Source organism: Lithobates pipiens, unplaced genomic scaffold (genome assembly GCF_037356315.1).
Source record: "Lithobates pipiens isolate NorthernLeopardFrog02 unplaced genomic scaffold, aLitPip1_a1.2 Scaffold_8, whole genome shotgun sequence".
NCBI classification, from domain to species: domain Eukaryota; kingdom Metazoa; phylum Chordata; class Amphibia; order Anura; family Ranidae; genus Lithobates; species Lithobates pipiens.
Genome location: NW_027507903.1, coordinates 40,410,181 through 40,416,180, shown reverse-complemented (window position 1 = coordinate 40,416,180; position 6,000 = coordinate 40,410,181). Strand labels below are relative to the sequence as shown.

Here is a 6,000-nt window from a genome sequence, read left to right as displayed (position 1 = left end):
GTATTCGCGCAGTGGTGTTTTAAACGCAACGTTTTGGGAAAAGGGACACTTTCATGAATAAAAAAAAAAAAACAGTAAAATTAGCCCAATTTTTTTGCATAATGTGAAAGAATGTTACGCCGAGTAAATGGATACCAAACATGTCACACTTTATAATTGCACGCACTCGTGGAATGACGACAAAGTACGGTACCTAAAAATCTCAGTTCCAGTTACCAGGTTAGTGTTACTGAGGTCTAGTGCTAAATTATTGCTCTCGCTCCGACGATCGCGGCGACACCTCACATGTGTGATTTGAACACCGTTTACATATGCGGGCGCGACTTCCATATGCGTTTTCTTTGCTTCGCAAGCTCGCAGGGACGGCGCTTAAAAAATAAAAAAAAGATTTATTATATTTATTTTAAAATTAATAAATTGTTTTGTTTTTTTTAAATAAATAAAAATTTGATCACTTTTATTGCTGTCACAAGGAATGTAAACATCCCTTGTGACACTAATAGGTGGTGACAGGTACTCTTTATGGAGGGATCGGGGGGTCTAAAAGACCTTTACACTTTAAAGTATTCAGATCGCCGAAAACAGCAATTCTGAATACTGTATATATATTTTTTAAACCGTTGCTTCCGCGTTTACTATTAGGAGACTGGAACGAAGCCGATTACAGCTTCGTTCCAGTTTCTCCTCAGCAGCCGGGGGCATCGGATCGGGAATCGGTGCTCCCGATTGAGCGGGAGCACCGGCGGGAGGGGGGGGGGGGGGGGGGGGACGTCCCCTCCGGCATAACAGCCGAGTGGCTTTTAGCCGCTTCGGTTGTTATGGCTGGATAGCCAATCGCCTGCTGTAAAAAACGGTACCGGGATGATGCCTGCAGGTACAGGCATCTTCCCAGTATACCCCCAGGAAGCCGAGTACGCACATCTGCGTACGCTTGGCGGGAAGGGGTTAAAAGCTTCAAATTCAAGGTTTTGTGGAATGGTGTTTTTTTTAACTACTGTATTTATTGGTGTATAACACTCACTTTTTCACCCTGAAAATTGGGTGCAAAATGCATGTGCGTGTTATATGCTAATACTTCAATTTTAGCTGCCTCGGAGGGGATAGGGAAGGGGGTGGGATGAACATCGTCAGATTACATACAATGAGAATCTCTTGTTTACTTGGCAGCCTCTGTAATAGGAAGTCCCGTCTCCTGGGCCGCCATTGGAACACTGTCCTATCATAGGAGATTCTCACTGTATGTAATCTGTCGGCGCTCGTTCTGCCTCCCTCCCAGTCCTCTCTAGGCTGCAGATGGGCATTGATCAGGCTGCACTGATGGGAATAGCAAGGCTGCTGCATTGTAGGGCAATGGTGAGGCTGCTGCTTTGGTGAGGTTGCATTGATGTGGACTGATGAGGCTGCATTGATGGCACTTGTGAGACTGCAGGTGGGCACTGATCAGGCTGCATTGATGGCAATGGTGAGGCTGCAGATGGACACTGACCCTTATTTTGCTTCAAAGTTCCTTATTTAAAATTTACATTTTTTTTTCTTTTCTGAAACTTCCCTCTTAAAATGAATGTGCGTGTTATACGCCGATAAATACGGTAGTTGCCAACTTTGGGCGTGCTACACACCCCAAAAAAAGTCTTTGTTCACAGGACATGTGTGGCACGCCCAGTCTACTATGCTATATTATGTTTATTAGCAGAGGCTCTATAGAATAAATGATGGGTTTTGCAATGTTTTATGTTACACAGCATTTACGCATATTATACCTACTGTGCATAATCAAATATAAAAAAAATAAAAATAATGAACAGTCCAGTGTTCTATTGTATTAAATTAATACCAACGAAATATTTATTTATATATATATATATATATATATATATATATATATATATATATATATATATATATATATATATATATATATATATATTATACACTGCTAGGAGTGTCAATTGAAAGTTAAATTACAACCCCAAATCGTTTCGCATATCCTGTGCAAGCTTGGTCCGAATGCAATGCAAATTCGCATGCGATTTGCACTGCAGCGATCCAAGTCTCGCTGTATCAATGGATACAGCAATGAGTGCCCCCATGGGAGGTGGCTTCCTGGAGGCACTGGACAAAGGGGAGGGGCCAGGACCACCGGCGGGGGACCCAAAAAGAGGAGGTTCGAGGCCATTCTGTGCAAAGAAATTGCACAGAGCAGGCAAGCATAGAGAGGTTTTTATTTTGTGTGTGTTATGAATAAAAAACAAAACAAACACACCTTCACAATCATTTTATGCATGAAGATAAAAAGCCACAATTGTCCATGAATGCCTCGCTGTCCAGGACTGTCCCTGTTGATTGGCCAAGACACAGCAGCGGTGTGTCCGCCAAACTCAGCCAATCACGAGAGAGCAGGGGCAGGGCCAAAACTGCAGCGCCATGTCTGAATGGATAGATGAAGCTGCAGCTCAGCTGAGGTGCCCCCATAGCAAGTTGCTAGGCAAGATTGGCCAGGAGCACAGAAGAAGGAATAGAGAAGAGGAGGATCTGGGTTGCTCTGTGCAAATCCACTTCACAGAGCATGCAAGTATAACACATTTGTTATTTTAATAGAAAAAAAAACCACACACCACACAAAACTTCAATCACTTTAAGTAATGAAAGTAAAGTTACCGCTGAATAAACAGGTCCATAGCAGAAATGTAATAATTGCTCTGGTCCATAGGGAGTGAACAGGTGTGAAAGGCAAAAGTAGTTAAGAACATTTTACAACACTGTAAACATGGCTACCAATGCGCACACAAAGGCAAACTTTAAAAAGAATCTAAGAAAAAAATTAAATAAAAATAAAAAACTGTTATTCAGATACAATCATGCTTCTCCTCTCTCCCATGAGGCATACAATAGCCCCTCTTTATATCTTGTCTATAATTAACTCCACCAACTGTTATTCCTTATGAAATAACACTAACTCATGAGATCAAGGCACCCACATCCCAAATAGGTAAATAGTAAAGAAATTGAAAGGGGGATTTTTATGGTGCCACAGAAATGTACAGATTATAATAAAACTTTTTTTATTGAAAAGTGTGTGTATTTGTGTGTGTGTGTGTATGTATATATATATATATATATATATATATATATATATATATATATATATATATATATATATATATATATATATATATATATATATATATATATATATATATATATATATATATATATATATATAAAAGAGTAATGCGGCGTACACATGAATGAATTGTCCAGCGTACTTAGTCCGCCGAAACGCATTTCACCAGACAATCCGATCGTGTGTGGGCTTCAGCAGACTCTCAGCGCAAGTATTTTTTGGAATCCAATCTTTCCACCGGACTTGGGTTTCAGCGGACAATACATTCGTGAGTATGCTAGTCCGGCGGACTAAGAATGATTCTTGGAAGTACGAAAAGGAAGCTATTGGCTACTGGCTATTGAACTTCCTTTTTCTAGTCCCGTCGTACGTGCTGTACGTCATCGCGCTAGCAAATGCGGACTTTCTGTGTGTCCGTGTGTGGCCAAGTCCATTCGGTAGAAAGTCCCCCGGACTATCCGCCGGATTGTTTGCCGGACTAAGTACGCCGGACAATTCGATCGTGTGTACGCGGCATTAGAATAACTATGACATACATAAAATCATCACAAATGAATAGAAACAATATATATGCCTGTTAGGCTCATGTTTCGCTGAAGGTCTGTGGTGGGATCGGTCGGTCTTGGGGTCAGAGGGTTGTATAATTTAGAGAAGTAGTGGAGAAATTGGTCGGAGATGTCTTTGTTTGAGACTGTGGGTTCACCGTTTGGGCACCTGATTGTATGGATCGTGTGGGCGGCTTTTTTTGTTTGGCGTGCCCTGGCCAGAAGTTTGCATGCTTTGTTGCTAAATTCGTAGTAGAGCCTTTGCGTTAATGCGATCTTGTTTGAGCGTGCCATTTAGCGCTTCCAGAAGGTCTTCCCTAGCCTGAGTTAGGTCAGCTAGGAAAGAGGTAGCAAGGGGAGCCTTATGTGTATGTTTGAGCTTCGGGATACATGCTGTCAATTCGGTGATGCGTGCTTTCCAGAGTTTATTACGTTGAGCTACAAGGGATAGTATTTCTCCCCGAGCAACCCTGGGGGAAATGTCGTCTATGGTGTTTTCTCGGAAGAAATTAGAGAGGCAAATGATTAGTCGATTTAAATTGTCTGCATCTGTCAGCAAAGAGTTGTCTAGCCTCCAAATGTGAGCTTTAGGGAGGGATGTTGGTAGCTGCAGAGTCATAGAGATAGGGATGTGATCAGAAAGTATTGCAGGGTCAATGGTGGCTTTGGAAAGAAACATTAGATTTGTTTGGGAGATATAAAAAAAAAAAGGTCCACTCTGGAGTACCTGTTGTGGGGAGTAGAAAATAAGGTAAAATCCCTTACATTAGGGTGTAATGTTCACCAGGATTCATGGAGTAGTAGGTTGCTCAACTGCAATTTGATTGCACGCAGGGCCCTGTAGGTGATAGACGATGTGCCATTGGAGGTGTCAACGGAGGGGTTCAGTGCCACATTGATGTCGCCTCCAACTATTAGAGTGCCTGCTTGGAAACTAGTGAGTAGTTGGAGAGTCTTCCTAAAAAGAAAAAAAAAAAAAAAAAAAAGAAAGGAGACTTGTTGCGAATTAGGGGTGTAAATGTTTGCAATTGTTAGGTTTGTGGTGCAAGGTGCCTTTGAGGAAGAGGAATCTTCCACCGGGGTCCTGTAGGGTGTCTGTAACCTGGAAAGGGCAGTGTGTGGAGAGAAGAATGGATACCCCTTTCGATTTTGCCTCGGCATTAGAAGAGTGGTAGATAGACCAAGCAAAAGAATTTATTGTGGAGTTTGGGAATGGAGTCGGTGAGAAAATGTTTCTCTTGTATGAGTGCTATATGGCTCTGTGTTTGTCGTAGCGAGTAGAGGAGTTTCGCTTTTTTTTCTGGGGTGTTGAGACCCCGAATGTTAATGGAGCACAGTTTAAGGGTTTTTGTGGGTGGAGGTTGGTGAGCAGTTCCCTAGGGAGGTCGGGGGGATCAGCTTCGCCCGCCATGCCCGTGAAAAGGAGTACAGGGGAGGGTGGGGGTGAGTTATGGGTACAGAGCGCAAGGGGAGTGTAGATGTCTTGCCTAGATCACTGGAAGTGAACCGAAGAGGTGTGGAGAAATTTGTCCACTGCCCTCTGGGTTGTATGTGATCGGTAAGGTACAGATCGTGCTTGGTGCGAGAGTCCCTCCAGGAGGGGTCAGGCACGGACGCACACCTGTGTGGGGATTGCCCTAGTCTAGAGTGGTGAATCAGGGTTTTGTTTGGAGGTAATCTATTATCCGCCGCCACAGGAAGGTCTGGGGTTTCGATTGGAAAGAGATGCGTGTGCGATTAAGATGAGGGCCGCTTATTGAGCGGGTTATGTGTGGGCGAATGGGTGACCGAGGTTTAGCCGGGGCAGTAAGAGATATTACTCCTCGGTAGGAGAGCGAATCTGTCTTTCCTTCGCCTCTGTAAGGAGATTAAGTTTGAGGCCTTTAAAGAGAGCGGTCCATGGTTCTGAGGGGCGGGACACATTCTTTTGTTAAAACATCCCTGCGTGGGGTGTGGACTCCTGCATCCTGGTAAGCGTAGTTTTGTAGCAAAAAGTTCCGCTGGTGCAGGCCCGACAATGAGCATGGAACGTGGAGTGTGTCACTTGAGCCCGTGATCGAAAGTGCAGCCATACTCCAGTTAGTATTTGTTGTGGAACGAGTGGCGTATAGGCACAAAGGGTGTGTTAGGGGGTTTACCAACGTAAGAGCGGTTAGTAGGGTTCCTGGGATGACAGTTGTCAGGTAGAGCACAGGAGAAATCTCCAAGAAACTGAGCTGGGGCATATAGGTGGCAGAAAAAAGTCAAAAATGATAAATAAAAAACAAAAAAAAAAAAACACATATCGGATGTCAACCACAAGGGTGAGAGGGTCAGATGAATCCTGGGATG

General features: G+C 43.4%; 1 protein-coding gene across 1 annotated transcript in view; it reads right to left on the bottom strand.

The window, feature by feature from the left end:
• Positions 1–6,000, bottom strand: part of ABHD2 (abhydrolase domain containing 2, acylglycerol lipase) — a 104,425-nt gene that overhangs the window by 67,307 nt on the left and 31,118 nt on the right. The window lies entirely within an intron of this gene.